Source organism: Tiliqua scincoides, chromosome 2, assembly GCF_035046505.1.
Source record: "Tiliqua scincoides isolate rTilSci1 chromosome 2, rTilSci1.hap2, whole genome shotgun sequence".
In the NCBI taxonomy this organism is placed as follows: Eukaryota; Metazoa; Chordata; class Lepidosauria; order Squamata; family Scincidae; genus Tiliqua; species Tiliqua scincoides.
In genome coordinates, this window is record NC_089822.1 from 87,426,474 (window position 1) to 87,452,981 (window position 26,508).

Here is a 26,508-nt window from a genome sequence, read left to right on the forward strand (position 1 = left end):
GAGAAAATAAACAGCAAATTTCAAATGAAATGAATATAAAATTAGATTAGACAGCCTTGTTTATTTCAAAATTACGTTTTTCACAGAGTATTAAAACAGCACAATGTTCACCACTAGAATGTAGTCAAATGTTTGTGTTGGCTTCAGGGTTTCAAAGACAGGCTTTTAAAGAGATATAATTCAGGAAAATTGGGAAGGACAAACAAACTCTGCATAAATGTCCAAAAGAGTCATGTCTGTCTTTTTCCCCTGCCTGTCTCCCCTATTAATGCGTCTGAGCCATTTGATGCAACAAATAAGGTTGAGGTCATTTGATTAATGTTGCCAACCCCAGCATGATACTCGTACAACTGCTTCCAGAGAGCTCATAAAGAATTTATATCAATTTGCTTAGCATTGATACTTGAAGAGGTGCTTATCTCCTGTTTTAATTTTGTCAGTTATCTGGTGCCCTGTAGTTTGATTGGCTCAGAATGTTTGGTTTTTCAGTGAAGCAAAAAGGCTGCAGTCCAGTTTTTCTGAGGAAAGAGAAAATTGTCAGTCTGCCATTAAAACCTCTTGAAGGGGATGAATGGAGACAGGCAACCCAATCGTAATGACAGCAGCACTACTGGGTACAGCAGCACCAAAACGGCAACTGCTGTATCCAGTGGCCCCACCAGGACTGCTGGACTCCCAGGTAAGGGCACAGGGACCGCAATGAGGCTCCTCCAGTCTGTGCCAGCTATTTTGCCAGTACAGACTGGAGAAGCTCTGTGTCAGGGTTTCTCTGTTTCCTGAAATGGAGCATGGGATCTTTGCTGGTCCCACCCCCTCCATCCTGAAATGTCTCCCCTCCCACTCAGAAACCCCACACCACCACCCAGCAGTGTGCCTTATCACAGGCACTTCTCCAGCATTGGTCTCCCAGTGCTGGGCCCAGCGCTGACACTCCTTGCTCTCCCGGTGCTGTAAACCTGCTTTACAGCACGTTTACATCAGCCAGCACCAGCACCAGCACTGGGGGGGGTGTGTGTGTTGAATATGACTGGGCCCTAAATACAGGTCCCTGGGCAAGGAAGATGAAGGAAGGGTGACTTGCGTTTCTGTAGTCTTCATGAAGTTTCATTTGCCATCTTTTTTCTATAATATTTTTGCTTTGCAATACAGTTTGGTTTCTAATAAAGTGCTGAATATAATATAGTAGTAAACTGCATGTGTAAAGTCAATATAAAAGGATAGCTATGCATAGAGTAAAGAAGATCAAGAATAAAACATTACAATTTTGAAGAGCAAGACTCTCCCCAATGATACACAGAAAATTATTCGGTAATTGGGAAATAGAAGTGGTACAGTCTTGGGACTATTATCAGAGATGGAAAAGGGCCACCCCAAGGCTAAGGAACTACAGTGGTTTTATAAGGAAGTCATAGAAGGGAACAGTGAGTATGGAAAAGTAAGAATTTCTACTCCCTTCATGGACTTGCTTAAAGAATTTCTTTCCCTAGGCCAGTGTTTCTCAAACTGTGGGTGGGGACCCACCAGGTGGGCCCCCATTCATTTCAATATTTTATTTTTAATATATTGGACTTGATGCTACCATGACATGTGACTGCATTTGGGGAAATGTTACAGATCTATACTTTTAACAGGCTACTATGTATATGCTTTTAACAATGATAGTAAGAGACTTACTCCTGGGTAAGTGTGGGTAGGATTACAGCCTAGGATTCCTAAAAATTTTCCTGCTTGATGATGTCATTTCCGGTCATGACATCACTTCTGGTGGGTCCTGACAGATTCTCATTCTAAAAAGTGGGTCCTGATGCTAAATTTTGAGACGCACTGCCCTAGGCTGTTTGTTTGGCTACATTGGAACACACATTGTTAAAAGATCAGTGCTACCACAAAAACCAGTTTTCTTAGTCTTCTGAAAGTGTTCAGCAGAGGTTATTTTGCATCAGGTTGTTGATCCTGAAACTCATGATACCACAAGATACTCTGCTGACTTGTACACTGCCGTGAACACTGAGGTTCTAGATCAACTTTTGCTAGGTTCCTCTTCTGCTAATGTACACAAGGGCATGGATATCTTGATGAATGATGATGAGAATGAGACACCTCGTCAAGAGTTTTATTGTGTCATTGATCCTGTTACCAGTGGGATTATTCTTTTCATTTTACCGTTTGAGTTTCTTATAGCTATAACTTATTATAAATTACAATAATTATTTGGAGATCTAGTGCTTGTCAACAATAGTCTTTTTCAAATGAGATGAATGTTCAGTGTGTGAGAGGTGGGATTCCAGCAGCAGGTCATGGTGCTGTTCTGCAAGATATCTGAACATATCCTGCTTTTTGCAGGGTTCCCAGCTACATAGAGAGTCTATGCATGTACAGTTTGTAAGCCTGTAGGATAGATTCCGTCTACTAAACATACATTAATTAGGTGTCAGGATTGCTACCTCAATCCCACTGCTCCCCCACAAGTATCGAATACATACAATTGTACTGTCTGGAAAGTGTTTGTGTTAATTTATTACATGTGGTAACAATCCTATCCTATTTTTTCTTTAAAAGTATTCTTAGTGAGACCTGAAGATCTGGCTAGGAAGAAATGAAATCCGAAATCCAGAACACATGGGTTGACTTCAAAGGATATTGAGTGCTGACAAGGATATAATTATGGCAGAGGTATAGTGGCTATTGATGCTGGCTATTTACTACCCATAGTCATACATTTACAGATTTGGTGAAGAACAAATAACACTCATACTGTGATCACGTACCACAGTATTTAATCTGGCCTCATGGGGCATGGATGTATGGGATAATAGTTTGCAAAACGCTATTCATTGTTTTGATAAAACAGTGAGTAACATGACCTGATGGTCCAATTCTAGGCAGCATACCTAGAATGGAGTTTTCAGCAGTGGAAGATACTTGCTTAAAACCCTTGTGGAAAAGCAAGTATCTTTGTTAGAGACCATACCTGGACTATGTAGGCAGCAAATCCCAGCCCCTATTGTTCTGTTGCTCCATCACTACCAGCCCCCCTCCCTCTATGAACTAGAAACCTTCAGCTCTATGCAGGGCTGTTTTATGTTGTGAGCCACCAGGCTGGAGTGTCTTTGGGAAAAATAATGGTACTCAGATTCTGAACAGACTCCATCTATCCTGACAGGACACTGGGTCATCCTAAACATGAAGGCCTATAAAGTCTTCCAATTTGGGCTATAACCTTGCCTGAGAAATAGTTACATCCTGATCTTGTATTGTACTGTATGCATGCTGTCCCATACAATTCAAAGGCATTAAATGGGGATCAGTCCCTCTGCATATGATAATTCTCAACATTCCTGTAAGAGGAATAAGGTCTGTAGAAAAGTTCAAATTTGTGTTGCTTTTGTTGGTCCAGAACTATCTGGAGGTGTGTATGACAGCTCTTTGATAGTTAAAGCTATTAGCTGCTTCCATAGCTGCCTCATGTGTCTATATTTCCAAGTGTCATCTTGTGGCAAGCAGATCACTGAATCACTACAAATGACTGCAAAGTTGAGATGGCAGTGGAATGAGAATACACACTGCAGGAGACTATGGCTCTCCCCAACTAATATCTGCTTTGAAGGAAATGTCATATGTAGTTGGTCAAAAAAATTCCTTGTAATTGTTACTGCACAGTTGGCAGTGTTTGAAACTGCTGAAGACCTGAAACAATTCTACATGCCAGAGGACGTGTCCAATACAGTACAGTATATACTTCCACATCACATCCGTTTTAAGGTTTGCATATTGCAGTTCTCACCTTACTTAAGAGCCAGGCGTGCGCCAACCTGGATCAGTAAGAATGTGCTTATTATCAGAAATGCAGCTTTTGTCCAAAAGATATGTGGCAGGGAGGGGCAACTTTCACAAGGATCACATCATGCAGAGAGAGGGAAGTGAGCCTCAAAAATCACCTTCCAAAGCTTCTGTGTGCCCTCAAAATGCCTACTGAAAAAATAAGTAAACAGTATTTCCAAGTGTTGTGCTATGTTCTTTGAGCTGATGTATTGCGCAGATAACAGGCAATGTGGAGTGGCTGAGAAACTACTGGGCTTTTTTTCTCTTACATTCAGATGAGAGTATACCATCTAAAACTGTATTTCTCAACCAGTGGTACTCGCAACACCAGTGGTACTTGAGACGGTGCCTGGTGGTACTTGGGAGACCCCCAGGCCCCTGCTGCCTGGCAGCGAGACCAGCAATGCAGCATGGCAAGCAGTGGTAGGAGGCTCAGTTCAGCAGGCAGAACTCCAGTGTGCACTTTTAGTGTGCTCAATAATGCCCTCCTGTCTGCCTTGAGTCTGAGCTGGTGTTTGGTGTCACTTCTGGTCTCCCAATCTGGAAGTAACTGATGACGACATCATCGTTAGTTACTTCCACTGATACTTCCAAAAGGTGGACCAAGAGACAGTGGCATAGCTAGAGGGGGTGGTCCACCCTGGGTACCACTCCTGGGGGGGGTGACACCACAAATGCCCCAACATCACGGAGGTTTGGAATAACCCCATCATGCTATATACCGTTGGATGTGGAATATCCAGTGGAACGCAATGCAAAAAACCAGATTGAACTATCTCCTTTCCATCAAATGTTATGGCCAAAAAACAGAAATAAAAAAATGCATGGAACCCTATGGAAAATGAAACCGAGCCATATCGCGCATTTACCTGCGAGTAGGCGAACTTGCCATAGTTCATTGAAAAGGGCAGGCTGAGAGGAATCCAATGACACCAGAATGGTTCCTATCCAATGAAAGCAGCCCCCCAAAAATACCCAAAAAGGAAGTCCCTTCCTCCAAGCAGACAAATGTATTGAGCTCTATGGAAAGGGAAAATAAGCCTTATGGTTGCGTTTACTAGGGAGTACGCAAACGTGCCTTGGTTCCAGGTCAAGTCAGGCAAAGGGGAATGTTAGGTTAGCTGCATGGTCCCAATCTGATGAAAGTGGAGTTCAATAAATGCTCCAGAAGGCAGTACCCCCCCTCCCCCAAAAGAATAAAACAGAGGCTTCAGCTGGTACGGTCCATTTTATTTGTTTTTAGACTTGTAAAGCCAGGTGGGCCCTGATAGCACTATGCTTGAAATATAAGAATTTACACTGAACTGGGCACTAGGGAAGGCTGAAAATCTCACTGATAATTTTTTGGAGGGGGTGTTCTTGCAGGCAGGCTACAGAGAAAATTCACTTGGTGTAACAGGGCTGGCTTCCCCTTATTTAATTATTTGTTTTTCTTTAATTTAATGATTTATAATTATTTATTTTACTCTGCTTGATGATGTCACTTCCAGCCATGACATCATGTCCAGTGGGTCCTGGACAGATTGTCATTCTAAAAAGTGGGTCCCAGTGTTAAAAGTTTGAGAACCACTGCCTTAACTCAAAAAAGGTCAATCAGTCATTCTTGGGGGGGGGGGGGTTAACACCCTAGTGACCAAAATTCTGGAAATCATTGCTTTTAGGAATAATACCATCATGTTATATACCATTTGATGCAGAATTTCATTCATTGCTTGTGGGGAAATATTCGAGACTGAAGGTTGCCAATATATATTTTTCTGGCCATTATTATTATTCATTTCAAATCCTGAGCTGCTTAGAGCAGGGGTGCTCACACTTTTTTGGCTCGAGAGCTACTTTGAAACCCAGCAAGGCCCGGAGATCTACCAGGGGGAAAGGAAGCATCTGACAGACACCCCCTTTAATGTATGGAGCCCCTGCTGGAGTCTAGTCAGTTTCGTCAGTCTTGTTGCTGCATGCCTGAAGAGCAGCTAAGTGTCAGTTTCAGTGTCAGTTTAGTGTCAGCTAAATATGTCAGTTTCGTCTAGTCACTAGACAAAACTGACATATTAACAGTTTGGAGAGACAGGGCTCCGCGATCTACTCATTTTGCCTCGCGATCTACCAGTAGATCGCGATCCACCTATTGAGCACCCCTGGCTTAGAGGAAGGGTAGTATAAAAATGTGAATGAATGAATGAATGAATGAATGAATGAATTATTTCATATGGGCCCCCACAAAAATTTATGGGCCCCAGGTGTCAAATAACCTAGCTACGCTACTGCCATGAGAAGTGGTATGGCAGGGGACAAACATGAAACACTGATCAAAAAGAAATGCTCACTCCACAAAGGTTATTGAAAGAATAGCACAAACCTGTGACACACTGACAGCTCAATCCTTATCCCCACTATCCGTGCTAATGCAGCTGTGCCATGGAGGTACATGCAGCATCCTGGGGGGGGGGGTGATTAGAAGGCCTCCTAAGAGTAAGCCCTCTGTTGTCTTATGGGCCTACTCTGACGGAGCTGTTTGGCATAAGTCCAAGTGGACCCAAGGGGGTGTGGCAAAGCCCCACACTGATTCTCCCTCAGCAAGGCCTGTTCATCTATGTGTTTTGAGATCCTATCTTTGATGAGGCATTCCACCATCTTACCCGGTATAGATGTTAGGCTGACCGGCCTATAGTTTCCCGGGTCCCCCCTCTTTCCCTTTTTAAAGATAGGCATGACATTTGCTATCCTCCAGTCTTCTGGCACCATGGCCGTTTTGAGGGACAAGTCGCATATCTTAGTCAAGAGATCAGCAACTTCATTCTTCAATTCCTTAATAACTCTTGGGTGGATGCCATCAGGGCCCAGTGACTTATTGATCTTTAATTTATCAATGAGGTCTGAAACATCTTCTCTTTTAACCTCTATCTGACTTAATTCCTCGGTCAGGAGGGGCAGTTCGGGTAGCGGTATCTGCCCAAGGTCTTCTGCCGTGAAGACAGATGCAAAGAACTCGTTTAATTTCTCTGCCATCTCTAAGTCTCCTTTTATCTCCCCTTTCCCTCCCTCACCATCCAGAGGGCCAACCGCTTCTCTGGCGGGTTTCCTGCTTCTAACATATTTGAAGAAGCTTTTATTATTCCCCTTAATATTGCTGGCCATGCGTTCCTCATAGTCTGGCTTGGCCTCCCATATCACCTTCTTACATTTCTTTTGCCACAGTTTATGTTCCTTTTTATTCTCCTCATTAGGGCAAGACTTCCATTTACGGAAGGAAGCTTCCTTGCCCTTTACAGCCTCTCTAACTTGGCTCGTTAGCCATTCGGGCACCCTCCTGGATTTAGTGGAACCCTTCTTTCTTTGTGGTACACACCTCTGCTGGGCCTCTATTACTGTTGTTTTAAGCAGCCTCCATGCACTCTGAAGAGATTGGACTCTTTTTACCTTCCCTTTCAACCTCCTTCTAACCAGCCTCCTCATTTGAGGGAAGTCCGCCTGTCGGAAGTCAAGGGTTTTTGTTAGAGATTTGCCTGGTATTCTTCCCCCAACGTGCATGTCAAAACGGATCGCAGCATGATCACTGTTCCCCAATGGCTCAGTAACATTTACATCTCTAACCAGGTCCTGTGTACCGCACAATATTAAATCCAGAGTCACCTGTCCTCTGGTGGGCTCCATGACTAGCTGCTCTAAGCCACAGTCATTTAGCACGTCAAGGAATCTGGTCTCCTTTTCGTGACCAGAACACAAATTGACCCAGTCAATATGAGGATAATTGAAGTCCCCCATGATTACAACCCTGTCCCTCCTTGTCATCTCCCTGATCTGTTTCCTCATTTCAAGGTCCCCTTCTGATTTCCGGTCTGGAGGACGATAGTACGCCCCCAGTATTACATTGCTCCACAGACCTGGTAATTTAACCCACAGTGATTCTACAGTGGAGTTGGACCCGCCTTCAATCTCTACTTTGCTGGATTCAAAGCCTGAACAAGACATGAAACCAACAGCTTCAATTGACATTGGGATATCCTAAGGAACACAAAGTAAAAACAGACCAAAATAATTGTTGACTGACTGCATAAAATAATGAAATAGAATGATAATCCATGAGAAATTGATTGGTTTTTACTGGAAGTTAATTTTCCCCTATACAAATAGGGTGCAGGGGGGCCAGGATTGGGTATGAAACCACAGAAGAGCATATTGCTAATGCCCCTCTGTTCCCACACACAGTCACCCCTTTTTGCACACCTCCCTGATGGGTAACACAAAAAGAAACCTCAGATCACCAGGCAGTAGTGTGCATTTGTTGTAGCATACAGTTTGGCCCAAAAATGGCAATTGTCACTTGTCGCTTTTATAAACACTTATGTTATATAGCTGCATCAAGGGAACATTTAGTCAGTCTGCAAGTTTGTGGATTTTCTAACCAATCAATCAAAAGCACATTGCAGACCTAATTAAAAGGCATTTTTCTGCTGCATGTTTAACAGAAGGGATAGTAATATTTTAAAGCAAAACATTCCCTTTTCCAAAAAGAATTCTAGAATCTTGTTTAAACCTCACAACTCAGTTTTTTTTACATTCTATAATACCCGAGATGCAGGGGGAAAGAGACAGTGCTAAATCTCTGAGCACACTGCTGCTGTCCTCTTGCCAAAGGAATCCAACTACAGACACGGAATTCTGCCAATTATGGGATTCTTGGCTGGCTTCTATGCTCACTTGTGCACTTCAGGATAAATGAAAACCAGAGCAGGGACACATAAATGGCTTCCCCTGGCACACATTCATTCCTGTTTGCTTACTGTGAATGAATCTATGGATGTGTTTTGTGTATGGAGAACAGTCGTGTTGCCCAGGAATTATAATACAGGAACTCCATAGTTTTTTTGTTCAGCAAAACGGAAAGACCTTTGAGAATATTTCCTCAGTACCAATGCATAAGAACCCAACATACCTGCACCTTTTTCTGGGACAGTGCTGGGATATCACTGTACACCCTCCATAATCCTCCACAAATTGCTGCAACCGGTGCAAACAGGAAGTACAAAATATGAATTATCTCAGTCAAGAAGTACTTTTTCTTACAGGGTTTGCTCCTAGAGCTTTCATTCTTGTTTAAACAGTAGTCTGGCCTCCTGTGCAAAATAGGGTTTTGCATCTCCCTGCCTTTAAATGCATGGATTATAGGTGATCAATGCACAGGTTTTTGCCATCAAAGACTTGTCATTTTTTCCCTTGTTTTTGCAGTGAAGAAAATAATACTCCAGGACTGAAATATTTTTGGATAAAGAGACAATAATATTATATGATATCCACTTTACTTTTCATCTCCCCAGGAGTTTGTTTCACAAAATGGAAGTCAACCACAGCACCTCTGAATAATGTCTGCAAATTTGCTTTGCCATTCTTAAAAGAAAGACAATTCAGAGAGGGAATCTTCTGTTTTGCATCAGTTTCCCTGTCTATGTATGATCACTACAAGTCACTTTCAGATTACACATTGCCTGCTTTTTATTTTTCCCCACAGAATGTGAAGATAAAACTGGCTCCTAATAAAAACACAGCATATTCTGTGTTGGGTTCAAACAACAACAAACTTGGTCCTTAAGAAATAAGATTAGGGCTTTTCTCTGACTTGCATAAAACCAAATGGGAATGTTATTTCTTTATTTTTAAAGCCCTGCAAAAAAATCAAGGACTCCCCCACACAATTTCAAAGACTTTTTTTTTTGTCTTAACATCATATCCAGTCAAAATATGACAACAAAATTCTGTTTGCATGGCATCTTGGAGTTGCAGAGCAACACCTGGTTTCGATTTCAAGATGACATGAGAAGTTCCAATTCTGTGCTCAGCATTTAATGAAAGCCATGTGGCTGTAAATCAGAGCAGTGCTGGGTCAGGGCCTAAGATCCTCTGAATATCCCTAATTAAATTGGAGAAACCATTCTACTCACCTCCTTCTCCAACAGTTCAAAGTATTAATGCTCATAAAACGTTGGCTTGAAATGAAGACAAGCGTCCCCTCAAAATAATTTGCCCAGAGCCTCCACCTATAGTGACTCTCACAAACTGTTCTGGCCCTTGAAGTTGACTAGAGAGCATTAGACTTTCAAACTAAATGGTCAGGCATACCGGGCAGCAACAGCAGTGAGACTAGGGGCCAAATCCTATTCAACTTTTCAGCACCAATGCAGCCATGCCAAAAGGGTGTGCACTGCATCCTGTGGTGGTGGGGCAGTCAAAGAAGCCTCCTTATGGTAAGGCAACATTTGTTCCCTTACATCAGGCCTGCATTGCAGCTGCACTAGCACTGGAAAGTTGGATTGGACCCTCAGTAGCAAAAGCAAGCTTTTTCCATGGAGGCACATAGCTACTAAAATTGCTCTTGGGGGGAAATTTGAGACAAATTGAGGTAAAACATCTAAGGAATCTAGAGGGATTTTTGATAAGATTAATGGAATTTCTCAGGGATGTTTCTCACACTTCCAGTTTATCACTGGATATTGTCTAGAGCAGGGCCTCTGAGAGGAATTTTATCAGAAGGTAAAAAGTTTCTTTTGAGTGCCTTCCTAGAGGGGAAATGGGGCAATGGGGGTAGGTGGGACAGGATGAGGAACCAGAAAAGTCTCTGGAGCCCAGGGTCTACCCGCCCAGTTGACCTGGCCTCCTGGTCAGCCTGGCTTCCATCTTTTGCCCTCCACGAGGCCAGCTGAGATCCCAGGAAATCTCTGGGTATCAACATTTACTTCTGCAGCAGGTGTAATCCCACAGATGTGTCCCTGAGCTCCTATATACTCCTTCATGGTCAGCAGATCCACAAGCCAAAGAGCTACTGTAGCAGGCCTGTTTCCTCCCAGACTGGACACTGTCTTAAGGAGTGTCATGTATGCACCCCTCAGCCCGGTGCATATGGCTTGTGGCAGCAGTCTGTGGCATGGCTTGCAGTAGTGTCCCAGGCATGACCTGCAGAAGACCGGGTCAGAGATGGCAGGGTGTTGACAGCAGCGGAGACCAAGCAGTAAAAGCTGCAGGGATCCCAAGTGAGCAGCAGGTCTGGGTAAGATCAGAAAATCTAAGATCCCGGGGAATTTTCATGCCCCCTCCATTGGCTCCTGGTCCCCTCTTTGACCCTGAGCTCAGGTCAATTTATCCCCTGTACCCCCTCTGATTGGCCCTGCTGTGCCAGGGTCCCTCACCTAATTGAGCATCTGGTCATCCACCACACAAGTACAGAGCATGCTGGTAATGCATGGATGTCTCACAATAAGAACTTTCCATTAAGGGCTGCTTTAGCCCCCTCAATTGAATGACATAAAGGCAGAGTGAGGTGTGGCTCCAAATAATGATGCTCTCTCCAGCTCTTCAAGAGGATTGGTCAGACAGTGGGCATCTGATTTCCTGTGAATCTGGTTCTGGCTCTCAGGAAGGCTTGGTCATTAAGCAACTACCATTTCCGCTGGTACACTGGAAATTTCAGTCATACAGACAGATTTTCCTTGATGGGTTGCCATTTTGCCATAAGTGCACGGTATGTGGTTTTGGATACCCCACATTGGAGAAAGAGGGCTATCAAGGAGCAGCCAGGGAACACCAGGAAAAGGGCAACTCAGGGACCTCCCTCCAACCTGGCAAAGGGTCCCCAGCACTGACATCAGCAGTTCACTTTGGCTTTCAGAATTCACTGATGTCTGCTGGGTTGGGATCCCTTGTATGCAATGGGGTCAGTTGCCTTCAGTATTTTGGAGAGATCTGAATGGGCACCATTCACACGTCCTTTTGCTGCACCTTGGCAAGTTTCACCTCTGGAGAGGAGGTACCTGTTTTTGGCTGTCTCTGGTGATCTTTGAATTTCCAAGCTGGTAGAGATATTGTCATCAGTCAGGCTTGGGTTCCTGAGTTGGTCATTCTTTAGTCCAACTATTTTCAACCACTGTGCTGTGGCCCATTGGTGTGCCACAAATGGTCACAAATGTGTGCTGCGGACGTTTGGGAGAGGGTCATTTATTAATAGGGCCATTGGGAGATGTGAGGCCCCCCACAAGCAGTGCAGTGTGCCTTGTCAGCTGCCAAAAAACTGATGCTGTGCCTTGACGATTTTAGTGCCCTGTCAGTGTGCCATGAGATGAAAAAGATTGAAAAACACTGCTTTAGTTTGACCTTCTACGGAGAAGGGTTGGAGGAATGTTAGATCCTCCAGAACACTGACAAGGTAAGGCATAAGTTAAACTGCAATTTTTTTTGGGGGGGGGGAATACTGGCCCAGCTGGCTGGGGTTTTCATTTCTCTCCCTGAGATAGCACAAACTCAGCCCTTTGTTTTTAATGGTGATGGTGCTTATCTGTCAGTTAGGTACTGACTTGTTTCTGGGGGGTTTGCGTGGAGGGTTGCATAACTTTATAGTCAACAGGTAGTGGGAGCTAAGCTTCAGCCTACCTCCCAGCAGGGCCACTATTGTATGAGTATGAGGTTAGGATCAGTGATTGGTGTGCATCCTGAGGTTAGCTGATTGTTTAAAGGGGACCTGCAACTGATCCCAAAACCCAAAACCAATTCATAGCTTGGAATGCTGGATGTATTAAAAATTTTAAAAAGTGTCAACTGAATCATAGCCCAGTCCTGAGCTGCCCGTGGCACCCTGGCTCAGCGGCACCAAAAAGGGCTGCTGCCGGATCCTGTGCGCCCAGGCTACCGCGGGAGGCACCTCAGGAGAAGGGGACTTTCATTCCCTTCTCCCAGGTAAGGTAAGCAGCCCCACAATGGGGCTACTCACTTTACCGCCGACCAAAAGGCTTTACAACATTATGGGATCATTTCCTCTTATATTTAGCAAGGAGAGAGTAACTATCCCTCTTCACCCCAGCACAGTGTCTTTTCTAGTGGCTCTTTGCTCGGGACAGGAGTCATTTAGTTTTTTGACTTTGTAAACCACTTTGTGAACTTTTTGTTGAAAAGCAGTATATAAATACTGATGATGATGATTTCTGGAGTGCATTCATCAAGGAACCTGCTTTTGTAGCTTGACAGCCTTTGATGGTTCCATCTACAGCCCTAAACTGGTGCTGGTATTGTTTTGCATCTTACCAAAGATCCAGTAGCTAATTGTAGAGGCTTGCTGCTTTGTCAATGTGAACTTCTTGATTGAATTTGGCCATGAAGTTACCACCTATGGTTTTCAAATGTTCTTTCAAATGTTCTCTATTCTAAGTCAGGAAGCTCCCAGGGTGTGGCTTTTGTTCACTGGGTCAAACGTGCTGTGTAAGCAAGGTGCAGTCATGTATGAAATGTATTTCATCTGAAATGTTTGGCGTGATTACCGGAGGCGGGGGGGGGGGGAGGCTGCTCTGACAATTAAATGTGTGGCCCCAGGGATCTGAAGCCTCCTGCCATCAGTCCAGTTTCAAAGTCATGTTACTGGCCTGGGTTTCATCAGACCACATTGAACCTCAAGAATCAGTCACCATCTCTTGGAGCTACTTCTCAAAGCCTTCCACAAACTATAACAGGGGTGCTCAATAGGTGGATCGCGATCTACTGGTAGATCGCGAGGCAAAATGAGTAGATCGCGGAGCCCTGTCTCTCCAAACTGTTAATATGTCAGTTTTGTCTAGTGACTAGACGAAACTGACATATTTAGCTGACACTAAACTGACACTGAAACTGACACTTTAGCTGCTCTTCAGGCATGCAGCTGCAAAACTCACGAAACTGACAAGACTCCAGCAGGGGCTCCATACATTAAAGGGGGTGTCTGTCAGATGCTTCCTTCCCCCCGGTAGATCTCCGGGCCTTGCTGGGTTTCAAAGTAGCTCTCGAGCTAAAAAAGTGTGAGCACCCCTGAACTATAATTTCCATGATCCTAAAAAGAAAGCCATCACAACAGTACTCTGATATAAGTCTGAGGCTGCAATCCTAACCACACTTTCCTGAGAGTAAGCCCCAATGTACAAAATAGGACTTACTTCTGAGTAGACCTGGTTAGGATTGTGCCCTGAGATATTTCCCTCCTTATTTGCTCTGTACTCCAACCTTTCCCTCAAGGAAAGACATTTACATCCCTATACATTCTACATGAGGAAGTTCCAAAGTACCCAGAGACATCTGTCCCCTGCTGTTCTCCCATCTGAGCTCTCAATGCCACTTCTCTATTTATGCAGGAACACTTATGCTGTTTCTCTCTCAGGTAGGTCCTGCACACAGAAGGAGAGTGCCCTATCTCTCAAACACAGGGGAAAGTACCCTCCAAAACATGTCCACTTCCTTCAAAGGGCAGCCAAGGGACTTCCAGCTAATTTATGGCATCACATCTCCAGGTTGGGGCTATCCTCCTCATCAAGAGTCCCAGATCTGGGTTGGCCTGAAAGGGAGGATGTGGGGCCATCAGGCATTGCAGCAGCCATGCCCGCATTATGAAGCCTGGCCACCAATTCATCCATGAAAACATCCTACCTAGGGATCTGTCAATTAAGGACAAAGGATCTTCCTTACCTACAAAGATCAAGTTTTCATAATTGTCCATCATGACAGACTCATACAGGCCCCTTTGGCATGGACTCAGCAAAGCCCACCCTTCACTACTAAAATATAGAGCTATCTCTGCGAATGAAATCAGACCCTGAAAAAAAGGAGAAATATCCTATTAGCAATTCAGCCTAGGCCATGATTACAATCCAGAGGGAAAATTGTATTCCAGTTTCCCTGAAAGGACAAAACATTTCTAAATTTGAAAACACATTCTCATACATATTCCCTCTCAACTTTGCATTTCCATTACTATCTTTTGGCCATCCAGCTCATAAGAACATAAGAAGAGCCCTGCTGGATCAGGCCAAAGCCCAACTAGTCCAGCTTCCTGTATCTCACAGTGGCCCCCTAAACGCTTCGAGGAGCACACAAGACAACAAGACACAACCTGTGTCCTGGTGCCCTCCCTTGCAACTGGCACTCTACTACTTAAAGGAGCCTGCACATAACTATCATGTCTTGTAACTCGTGATGAACTTTTCCTCCAGAAATTTGTCCAATCCCCTCTTAAAGGCATCTAGGCAAGATGCCATCACTACTTCCTGTGGCAAGGAGTTCCACAGACTAATTACACTCTGCATAAAGAAATATTTTGTCTGTCCTAACTCTTCCAACACTCAATTTTAGTGAATGTCCCCTGGTTCTGGTGTTATGTGAGAAGAAATAGAGCATCTCTCTGTCCACTCTATCCATCCCCTGCATAATTCTGTATGCTTCGATCATGTCCCCCCTCAGGTGCTTCTTTTCTAGACTGAAGAGCCCCAAATGCTGTAGCCTTTCCTCGTAAGGGAGGTGCCCCAGCTTGGTTTGTCTCTTCTGCACCTTTTCCATTTCCACTATATCCTTTTCGAGATGTGGCAACCAGAACTGGACACAGTACTCTAGGTGTGGTCTTACCACTGATTTGTACAATGGCATTATAATACTCGCTGTCTTATTCCCAATACCTTTTCTAATGATCCCAAGCATGGAATTAGCCTTCTTCACTGCTGCCGCACATTGGGTCAACACTTTCATCGAGCTGTCCACCAGCACCCCAAGATCTCAATCTTGATCTGTCACAGACAGCTCAGAACCCACCGAAGATCCCCAAGCTCCAATGAAGATCCCCACGTTTCCTGAAATGAGGCACAGAGGATCCTTTCCTTTCATTCCGTTTTCCAAACTGACACCACAATTCTATGCACACAAGCCCAGAAGTGAGCCCCACTGCTTACACCAAACAGGGTGTATCCCCAGGAAAGCATACCCAGGAGTGAGAACCTTGTGCATTGTGCAGCTGCTTTCATGCATTACAATCAACAACACTTATTCCCACTTTCAAAAACGTTGTCACTTCCTGCTGCTCTAGCTGTGGCGGAGGTTTGTCCAGGTGGGTTTTTGCCCACTCAAGCCCCCACACTATGTTACTGGCAATGCTTTTTAAAAACACATGTAACATGCGCAAACCAGGAGGAAAGCAATGGTTTGTAGAGATCCCGTGTTGAAGATCCTTTGGCAAGAATTACGGTGCATCAAAGTTTACTGGAGGTGCATAAGAACCAAAATGGGGTTTCAGCTTGGACTCACTATTCTGACATCCTCACTCTGAAACCATACAGGGGGACTCTGACCACCAACATGCCCACACATACTATGGAGCCCTAAGGAAAAACTGCTAGGATGTGAGAAGGAAAGGGGAGGAGAAATTTCTCTAAGGGAAAGTGCAGAGATAGGGAGAAAATCTCCCTTACCTTGCCTGGACGAGTGCCTGCCATTTCTGTTCCTCCACCAGGTTTGCTTTGCTTTGATTCTGTTTCTCTTCTGTCTGTCAGGGAGAGAAAGGAGAACTGCATCAGGTTTTTAACCTGGTATACCTGCTTCATGTACATGCCTGAATCCCTTTCCACTGATTGAGGAGATGGCTGCAGAGGAGATTGGACAGATTCAGGAAGGAACCCATCAATGGCTCTTAGTCCTGATGGCTGGAAGCTGACTGTCTTCCCAATAGAGGCTGTCTTGGCTGGAGGAGGGTCAGGAGAGGAGCTTTGCCTCTCTGCACCGACACTGGGGGTTCCAGCAACCACCCTGATCTCTGCCTCTGGAGAACTGATTGTTTCATAGGGAAGGCAAGGCCTGGGCGGGCAGAGGAAGGGGCTGCATGAGGCCCTCAACCAGGCCTGTGGCTGCCAGTCCCACCAGGCTCCCTCCAGGGAGAAGGAGAGTCCAGCAGCCCTTCCTTCCTGGGCTTCCCAGTGCAGCCTCCAGCCCAGCTCCGTCCCCCTCCTCCCTCCGCACCCAGAGCCTGCCACTGCCTCCCTGGCTGGCCCCCTCCACACACCTGCTCCAGGCCTCCCTCTCTCCCTGGGCTCAGGCCTCCCACTCCCTCCTTCTCCTAGCCTCTGGCAAGGCCTTCCCCTCTCAGGGTCAGAGTCCCAGTCACTGCAGGGCCTCTTGGGAAATGGAGTCCCCAGGTCCAGCAGACACTTTATGCATCATTAACACATCAGTATCTGCAATTGGTCTTCCCTCCCCCTTTTCTCCATCTCTCCTGGGCAGACTGCCCTTCTCAGACCATAAGTGTCAAAGCACCTTTTACCCTCTTGCAAGGGGATCATGGAGTCTGCTGCCAGGCAGAGGATTCTTTTCTAGTTATGTTTCCATTTATAATGATTTCCTCATGGAGGGCTGGAGAGTTCTGATTCAAGAAACTTATAGGTCAGTCCTGATCCCATCCACTTGGAGCAAGGCTCCCTCGCCCCTTATGCTGGCCACTTGTGTGCTGGGAGAGCAGCAGCTGTTATTTCTGCCTCCGCTTACCCCTCTGGGTGCCTAAGTGGGTTTTCCTCCTGGGAGTGATGCCGCGGCACAGCCCTGTTCCAGAACTGCGGCAACAAAGTCCTTTAGCCATGACTTGCTGCCTGCCTTCCTTCCTGCTCTCTGGTGCAGCACCTTGGAGGCCCTTGAATGAAAAAAACAAGGATGGTTTTGGCCTTTTTTGCCAGTGACTGCAGAGCAGACTGCTTGTCTCCCACTTGTCTCCAGGTCTCTTTCTCCTCAGACCCTGTAAAAGGCTGCCTTGCTTAGGGATGGGGAAGTGCAAGGCCTCTAAGAGGAATTTTATCAGGGGGTACAAAGTGTGCTTTGGGGAGACCACTTCCCTTCTTCATTGAATTGTAATTTCATACAGTCAATGAATGGATCATAATTCGGGAGGGGCGCCTTCCCTTTGCCGTTGAATCATAATTTCATACCTTCATAATTTCTATTGTTGCAAGGTGTTGCAAGGTTCAAAAGCAAGACTCAGTAGGCAAAAGTGGTGATTGTCTGCAAGCTTTATTTTGTTGCCAGCAACAGGCATCTCAAGGGACTCCAATCCAAAGTAGTGAGAGCAATTTTCAATCTGAACCTGACCCTTTTATTACATTCTGGGTCCTTTGTTTGAGGAGTTTTACACTTTTCATTGGCTGGAGTTTGACATCATAGATGGGGCTTACTCTGGATTGGCCAGAGATAGCCTTACAGACATTTGATTGGTGAGCTTCAAGTTACAGGTTTCAAATAAGGCAATACCATACATTTAAACATATAGAAAACTTTGTTTTCAAGTACCAGTAGAGTGCACTGTAACCTCAATTTATTCAGAACTGGCCCTTTGGCATGTCTTTTGTACTTATTTCTTGGCATCCTTAACTTAGATGGCCTTGGCTAGCCACCTGTTTATCTCTTACATTCCTTCTCCTGTTCCTATCAGACACTGTGGGGCTTTCTGCCAACCTTTGTTAAAGCGAGATACTTTGACTTGCCTCTATTCCATGTTCTGATTCTATATGTGACCTGTAACCTTTTGGATGTATAGTGGTGTACTTTCATATATTTAATACAAAACAAACCAAACTCTTTATGTAAAAAAGGATTTCTTTTAAGAAATCTTTTCTCATTTATTTTTAACCAAATTACAGCTCCCTCTGTCTGTTCCTGCCAGGACAGAGGCTCTCTCATGGATGCTTTGCCTTATCTGTTTCTAACTGGTTTCTGCAGGTGTTTGTTAGAAAATCCCATTTGAACCTGCCAACAGATAATGCTGTCCTTGCATTGCTAAGGCTCCTCCACCAAAATGTTGCAAGTCCTGTTCTCCTCATTCTCATAGCCTGTTGCTTTCCCCGCTTTCTGGTGCCAAGACAAGAGTGTTATCTTTAGTTATCTTAAACAAGAGTGTTTAAACAGCTTTGTGAACTTTTAGTCGAAAAGCGGTATATAAATACTGTTAATAATAATAATAATAATAAATCTTTGAGAAGTTGCTTTTCCCACATTCCAAAGTCTGTGAGCTGTCTCCCTGTGAGACAGACCTTTGATTTTAGCTGGAAATAGCTTTTCACCTTTCTGTGTATTTTTATGATTTTATTAAACATTTTAACAGTTAAAACTCACTTCTAATGCTACTATGCCTTTATATATATGTTGATTACACTTTAAGACAATAACTATTAAGTATTGAAGAATTACTGGCAAGCAATCTTTTTGGCACTTCTGTAATGCTTTGGTATAATACCTTCTAAATAGCTCTCTTAGAGTTTAACCCCTGCTAATTGGGTAAGAGGCACTTTTTCAAGTGGATGCTCCTTTTTTTAGCAGGGGGAGAGTAACTGGCCCACCTCACCCCAGCAGTGTCTATTCTAGTGGCTGTCTGCTGGTATTCATTTGCATCTTTTTAGATTGTGAGCCCTTTTGGGACAGGGAGCCATTTAGTTATTTGATTTTTCTCTGTAAAACTGCTTTGTGAACTTTTAGTTGAAAAGCAGTATATAAATACTGTTAATAATAATAATAATAATAACATATGTATATAACACAGTCCTTTGGTTTAAAAGAAGCCTGAAAGAATAATGATTTTAAAACTGCAAACTGCTTTTTGCCAAGGGTATTCATCTGTTCCCTGTTTAGTTTGACATACAAGCAGGGAGCTCAAGATGGGAGCTTCCCAGCATCCTCAATGTACGTATTGTTCTCCTGCTATCTCCTGCCAGATGCCTTGGTATGCTGCCAAGAACTTCCTTGAGATTCTGCTAATTTTAGCAAAGCTGCCAGCCTGTAGTTTCAAACTTCTTCAAACAGAGACAGTGATGTGGATTTTAATTTTTTTTTTTAAGCATGTGAACATTTTCCCTATTAAGCTGCTAAGCACTTGCTCTATTAGGTTTTAAACTAATAATTTGTTTTAATTGCATAGCATAAATGGCTTTCATTACCCTGTATCACTATGAATTACAATATATAAAACCATGTAGGTTTACACAAAATGTGACTGCTAGTCTTCACACAATATATGCAAACATTTTCTGAGATCCCACAAAATTTCTGGCTTCCTTCCTTTAGCTCCCAGGCCCACTTTTTGACCTTAGGCCCAGGTACGATGTACCCCCTGCACCCCCTTCTCATGGGCCCTGGTCTAGAGTGAAATCCAAAGAGTGTTTGGTGGGTTTTTTTTTAAGCTGAGGATTATTGAGGAGAATTCAAAGTCATGAACAAGGCAAGGCCTGTTCATCTATGAGGCAGTCACCTCAAGTAGTGGATTAGCAGAGGCAGCAACCACCTCCACCTGTCACCTCTCTGCATCCCTCGTCCCCACTACTTCCACGTTTCATCTCCCCACTAAACTCCCTAAATTTAAAATGGAAGAGTGGACAGAGTAGTAAAGGAAGCACAGCTCCACACTTCTGCCCTACAACATTAGCAAGCGTTCTCAAGCTTTTTAGCACTGGGACCCACTTTTTAAAATGGCACTCTGTCAGGACTTACCTAGCTTTATGAGACTTTTACAAAGTGATCTAGAAAGAAATAATATTTTTATTTATTTTTACAAGTAATATTTTATTTATTTGCAAAAAAAACCTCAATCCATTTCTTACAATGAGGCAACCCTAATGAATGCCTCAAGGCTTGAGGGGCTTAGTTATGTGACCCAGCTTTCACCTGCCCCCACTACCCATCACTGACGAACTTGGAAAAAAACACAACAGAAAAAGGATGCTCAAGCATTTATCTCCTTGTATTTACACAAGCTGCAACCTGCAGGAGCTCAGCTCTTTGCAGGACAGTTAGCAGCTATCTGATTTTTGAATAGCCTTGGGGCTTGAGGAAATTAGGGTGCAATCCTAACCCCTTATGTCAGTGCTTTCCAGCACTGACATAAGGGCAGTGAAGCTCCGAGGTAAGGGATCAAACATTCCCTTACTTTGAGGAGGCCTCCGTGAGTGACACCCAACTGCAGGATGCAGCACATGTCCCATTGGTACCGCTATGCCAGTGCTGGAAAACACTAAGGAGTTAGATCTGCACCCTTAGTTATCTGAATTGTCCATCCCCAGTGGTTTCGCTGGAGGCTCTATGGGACCCACCAGAATTTGGGTCATGACCCACAAAGTGGGTCCCAACCCACAGTATGAGAAATGCTGATGTAGAGTGTAGGATATGTAATGATAGGAGCACACAGCACACCTCTTGTAGTTATTTAACTATTTTTTGCCAACAGCTCACAAGAAAAGCATAACACTTGATTGGCAAATAAGAAATGAGCCCAACTGCTCTGATGACTTTAGAGTTGCCTCTGATATCCAGTCCACATAGGCCAAGGCCTCTTCAGGCTGCTAAGGAGATTATACAGGCCCAGCTGCTCATGCAGGCTTCTTCTGCCAAACTGATAGCATTCTCCCTGGTCTTCTCATTGTAAAGTTTTCCGAGCTTGCCTTTTGAAGAGGTGCAACACAATATAATCACCATAAATACTCCAGTGGAAGGCTGACTGAAAGAACAGTGCGTTACCAGCAGCCACATGAGTTTGCAGCTGAGGTAACATTCATGCTCACCTATGACATCACACCAGATCCTCAGTTGTGACGGGAGTATTCATGACCTCCCATGAATAGCAGTGCTTGAGTTATGGGAGGGAAAGGTAAGGGTTGGGGTGTCCTTTTTGACATCCATAAGTCTCATCCCTGACTCTCCACTATGTTACACAAACCATGTACCCCCCCCCCCAAAAAAAAAAACTACTGAAAACAATAGCCAAGGTGGTTGTCACAAAAAGTAAGGGGACCAGGCTCCCTCTGACCCCCATAATTCAAGCACTGGTTATAGGGTGAGTTCCAAAGATGCAGAAAATAAGTATAGTATCTGGCATAAAACGCAACATGTAAACAATTAACATATAATCTCTCCCCAAAGTCACAAGTACTCCACTGGCCTGTATATTCTCAGTCAGATAGAGGCCTCTTTCCAGCTGGTCTTCTACCATGACAGCTTGTTTTTGGAAAGATTATGTAGACTGAGTTATTTCTCCTGGTATTTTGGAGTGATATAAGAAAGAGGTAGAATTGCCTCTGGTTGAATCATTTAAATTACAGAAATAAACTTCCATTAAGGAGAATTCTATAGGGGAACAAGCCTGTGTTAGCCCACTTTAGTGGAAAATAGATCTGTCCTATCTTTAACTTCCAGATATTCATTTAACTTTCAGATATTCATTTCTAGATTTACAGCCTTTTAAGGGCCATAAATGATTCATTCTGCTTTTCTTTAAGGAGCATTAATTCCATGTTCCACCCAAATTGCCAAGTGCCAGAATACAATAATTAACTATGATGTGTTCCCAAATTAATTAAGAGCAGTCCAACATTTATTTGGCTTTTCTTATGGACTTGGCAGCTGTACCCATTTGTTCTATCTAGAGCAGGGGCGTCCAAAGTTTTTGGCAGGAGGGCCACATCGTCTCTCTGACACTGTGTCGGGGGCCGGGGGGGGAAGAATTAATTTACATTTAAAATTTGAATAAATTTACATAAGTTTACATAAATGAATATATTAAAGATGAACTTATATGAATGAATGAAGGTCTTGCAATAGCTCAAGGCCTATAAAAGGCCTTGCATAAAGCAAGGCTGGCCTTTCCTTTGCTGCCGCTACTGCATCACAGATGTGAAATAACAAGCAATGGAGGGAGCCCTTATCCCACAGCTCACGTGAGAGGTCAAACAGTCATCCTCAAACTGAGAGCAGTTGCGTTGGGCCAGTGCGGGCTCCAACAAATCTCCGGAGGGCCATAGGCTCATTGGGGACTGGGGGCTCCCTGAGGGCCGCATTGAGAGGCCTTGAGGGTTGCAGGTGGCCCCGGGGCCGGGATTTGGGCACCCCTGATTTAGAGCAAGGATTTGTAGCATTTTATCTGTAGTAGGATGGACTCAGTTACTGTTTGTATTCTAGGTGTTCTGCTTTTTTGTTTGTTTTGTTTTTAAGCCCTGCTCTTTCTACTGCAAACCTGCACATCATTGAAAGCTAACCTGTTATAAAAATTAGATAAGGCTGCAACCTGATGCCCTGGTTGGGCTTGCCAGCTACAGCACATCTGGCACTGGGCCAAGAAACAGAGAGAAGTCAATCCCTCACTGGCATTTTACCCACCTTCCCCCAGTTCCTTCACCCAAATAATTTACTAGAGAGGTTAAAAACCCAGAAGGCATGCAGGTAACGTTATATTGAAATGCAACTTCTTGGAAAGCTGATTGCATTTAGCAAAGCTGGCTGTTTTCCAGCAGAGAGCTCACAAAGCTGCCAGTGTTTTCTCTTCCAGGAAAGCTTGAAACCAGTCCTGAATGCACTGCTGTTCCCCAGTCTCTCTCAGTGGCATCAAGATGACATTTATAGTCCATGGCTGCCACAGACACGGTGGGGGTGTTGTGTGTTTTCCATGGCACACTGAGAAGAGGGGGAAACAGCAGCAACACTGGCCCACATGCTCTTTTTCATCTTGGAAAGCAAATGGTCCTTGAGGTCCAGTAAAGCAGAGCCTGGATCTTGAACTATAAAATGCTCAGTTAACTATGGGAAATAATTCCTTTACACATGACTAGGCCATGCATCCTGGACAAAGCATTGTGAGCAATGGAAAGGAGAGTATACAGTGTACCAATTCATACATCATAACTAAATCAGATCATTCCTGTCTCTTAGCAGGGAATGGGAATAGACAATACACATTCTTCATTATTTCAGTTCTTTGTTGTTATGATTATGGAAGTGATGTTTTCTCTATTCATCTGCATAATTATGATCTCAAAATACTTTCTGGATGGGGTTTCTAGTTTGAAGATCTTTACTAAAAGGAATGTTGAAAGCTTTTGATAGATGGTGGCTATTCACACTTCCATCTACTGGGGTCAAAGTGGAATGAAATCTGAGTTTTGCAGCTAGCTGGCAAAAAAAAAAAAAGGAACATTGAAGGATTGCATAGGCTTCCTGCTGGTTGACTGGAAAAAAGTCTGCTTTAAAGACTAACCATGTCTGTTTGACTGCTTGCTTGTTCACCTATGATCATACAATAGATTTGCAAATAAACTAATATTACCCCCTTACCCCCCAAATAAAGAGACCAGACTTCGGCTTGGATATAAAATGGGCCACTTTATTAAACTTTAACATTAACTGCAACAGGGCAACCTTCCAACAAACGTGCGGAGCCATATGGGGGAAACGGTCCTAGCCGTCTACCTCCCCCTGCAACTCATAGGGCGTACCTCCTGGCTCAAGGCCCCAGCTGTCAAATAGCCAGCCTGGGTCTTTCAACGCCACCCCCCAAAAGGGGGGGCAAGGCAGCTGGATTTCAGACCAGCCGCCAGAGCGTCACTGGTCTGACCGTCCAGGAGAGGGGTTTGCCTGCCTGCCTCCTGGAGCCGGTCAGGCATCATGGGAGCGGTTCAAGCTCGCCCCTCACCTTGCTGCGTTGGATGGACACCGAGCCAGATACCTACCTACCCCACCCCGCACGTATCCTGCCACAGGGGAGGACAGCCTAGCGCTTGTCCTCCCTGCTCCCCAAAAGGAGAAAATCTTTCAAGCCCTGTTGCAGATCAGCCAAAAACAGATCATTACCGGTAGGGGATAAATGCACCCCATTGCTGTGGAACAGGGCAGGCTGCCTGAAACCGATAGCCGGGTGCTGAATCACGGCCCCGCCCTGCTCAACTACTACCCTCCCTAGGTAAGCGTTCACCCTCTTTCTGGTTACATCGATCCTACGAACGCTCCGAGCCCCACGCCAAACCCGACGGGGAAGGAGGTTGGACCAGAGGATAACAATCCCCGGGAACCATGATCTGAGCAACGAGAACTCCCTACGGGCCTGGAGCCTAAAGGACATTGATGTCCTCTGGCCCAGGTCGTTCTCCCCTAAATGTACCACGATTACCTGGGGAGGGGGTGCAACTGTAAATAATCAAACAACACAGGCAGGAACTGTCCCTAGCGCATGCCTCGTCTGGCAGCCCAGGTGACATTGGCCAGGCCGCCCAGCCCCAGCTGAGAACCAAAACTGTCTGCCAGCGCTCTCTTCCTTGCCCAAAAGATAATTGAATGACCTCACATCAGGACCCTCACCAGACTCGTCCAAGGCGGACCTGTAACAGAGAAGGGGGGAACATAAGTAACGAATCAACTGACACAAGATGCCCAATGGCAAACAAACAGGGATTCCACCAGGATCATCCCTCTGAACGAACACCAAGGCTGGCAACGCCAGTCAACACGCCCCCCTAACCACTAGGGGAGCCCGACCCATGCACTCCTACCCCACAACCGGTGGGCTTCAACGAACATAATATTTGAAGGCGGCCAAGCGCCAACGACCGATTCTTTGAATAGCTCCAGGCTGGAAACCCAGTCTGGCAGCCGTAGATGCAGCACCGATCCGAAAGGAATGGAGGCCAAACTGCCGCGGTGCCACTCCCATCCTGCGCAAGGCCGCGCTAAAGACTGCCCGAAACTGATACGCCGTCAGAGGAGAAACGTCCTGGTGACGGAAGAACGGACCCTCTCCTCAAGGAGCCACACGGCGGTATTCAACCACCGCCTGAACTGGGCAAATATCCGCACAGGCCGCCTTTTTCAGATGGACCCACTGGCCCTTTCCCCTCTGATCCGTTTTAGAATACCTTAAAAACAAAGAGACACGGTTAACTCCCAACTGACAATCGCCCTAACGTAGAGCCCTGTCCCCAGGTGAGATCTTTGAAACAGACAGCACCTCACTGGGACGGAAAGCCCCAAAAAACAATACCAGGCAACAAGCCTTAAATAACACGGCCTCATACCGCGAGGCGCAGTGCAGACTGAAATCGGCAGATAATCCCCGCAGAAGGTCCGGGGTCACCGGACGCCTGGTATCCTGGGCCACAAGAAGACTCCTCCTAACCCCTTCCAGCATCCGCTGGACCCGAAAATCTGATGTGCTGTCGCTCCAGCCGAGGGACTTGGCCTGAAAGGATAGTGCAGCCAGATACACGGAAATGGAACGTGCCGATAATTTCCTACCCCTAAGGGCGAGTACAAAACGCATCAGATGAGGCACAGGGACAGGCCAAGTGTCCGCCAGACTGCTCTGCCTGCGAAAAAGTAAAAACTCATGAACTTTTCTTGTGTAACTAACCCTGGTAGATGCTGCTAAAGAGGCCCAAATCAGATTTTGGGCGGGTCCAAACCAAGGCTCCATAGCCATAGAGGCATGGGTTCTGGGTCCAATCGAGCCTCCGGGGCCAGCTGCCGGAAACGCTCTTCCTGGAAACGAGAGAGAGCGTCGGCACCACTGTTCTGAACCCCGGGCACATGCCGAGCTGAAAAAAGGACATTAAGCGACAAGCACCGGAGAACGAATGCTCTCACCAAGCGCATAACCCTGGGGGACTTAGAGGTCTGTGCATTAATAATCTGGACCACCGCCTGGTTATCGCACCAGAAGTGGACTGCAGAATTACGAAACTCATGACCCCAAATATACATGGCTACCAGAATGGGGAAAAACTCCAGAAACGTCAAATCCCTAGTCACCCTTCTTGTTACCCAGGCGTCGGGCCAGCGTGAAGTGCACCAGTGCCCCCTAAAATAAACTCCAAACCCGTGGCCACCGGCCGCATCAGACCGGATCTCGAGCTCAGCTTCAATAAGCTTCCTATCCCTCCAAAAAGAAACCCCATTAAACTGCTCAAGAAACCGCAACCACATAGGCATGTTGTCCCGCAGGGCAGACGTGACCCGCGTGCGGTGGGAGGGCCTGCGCTGGCCCGACATTATGTCGCTCATGCGCCTCAAAAAGGCCCGGCAGGGCGCCACGACCCGGCAGGCAAAATTAAGATGCCCCACTAACACCTGCAATTC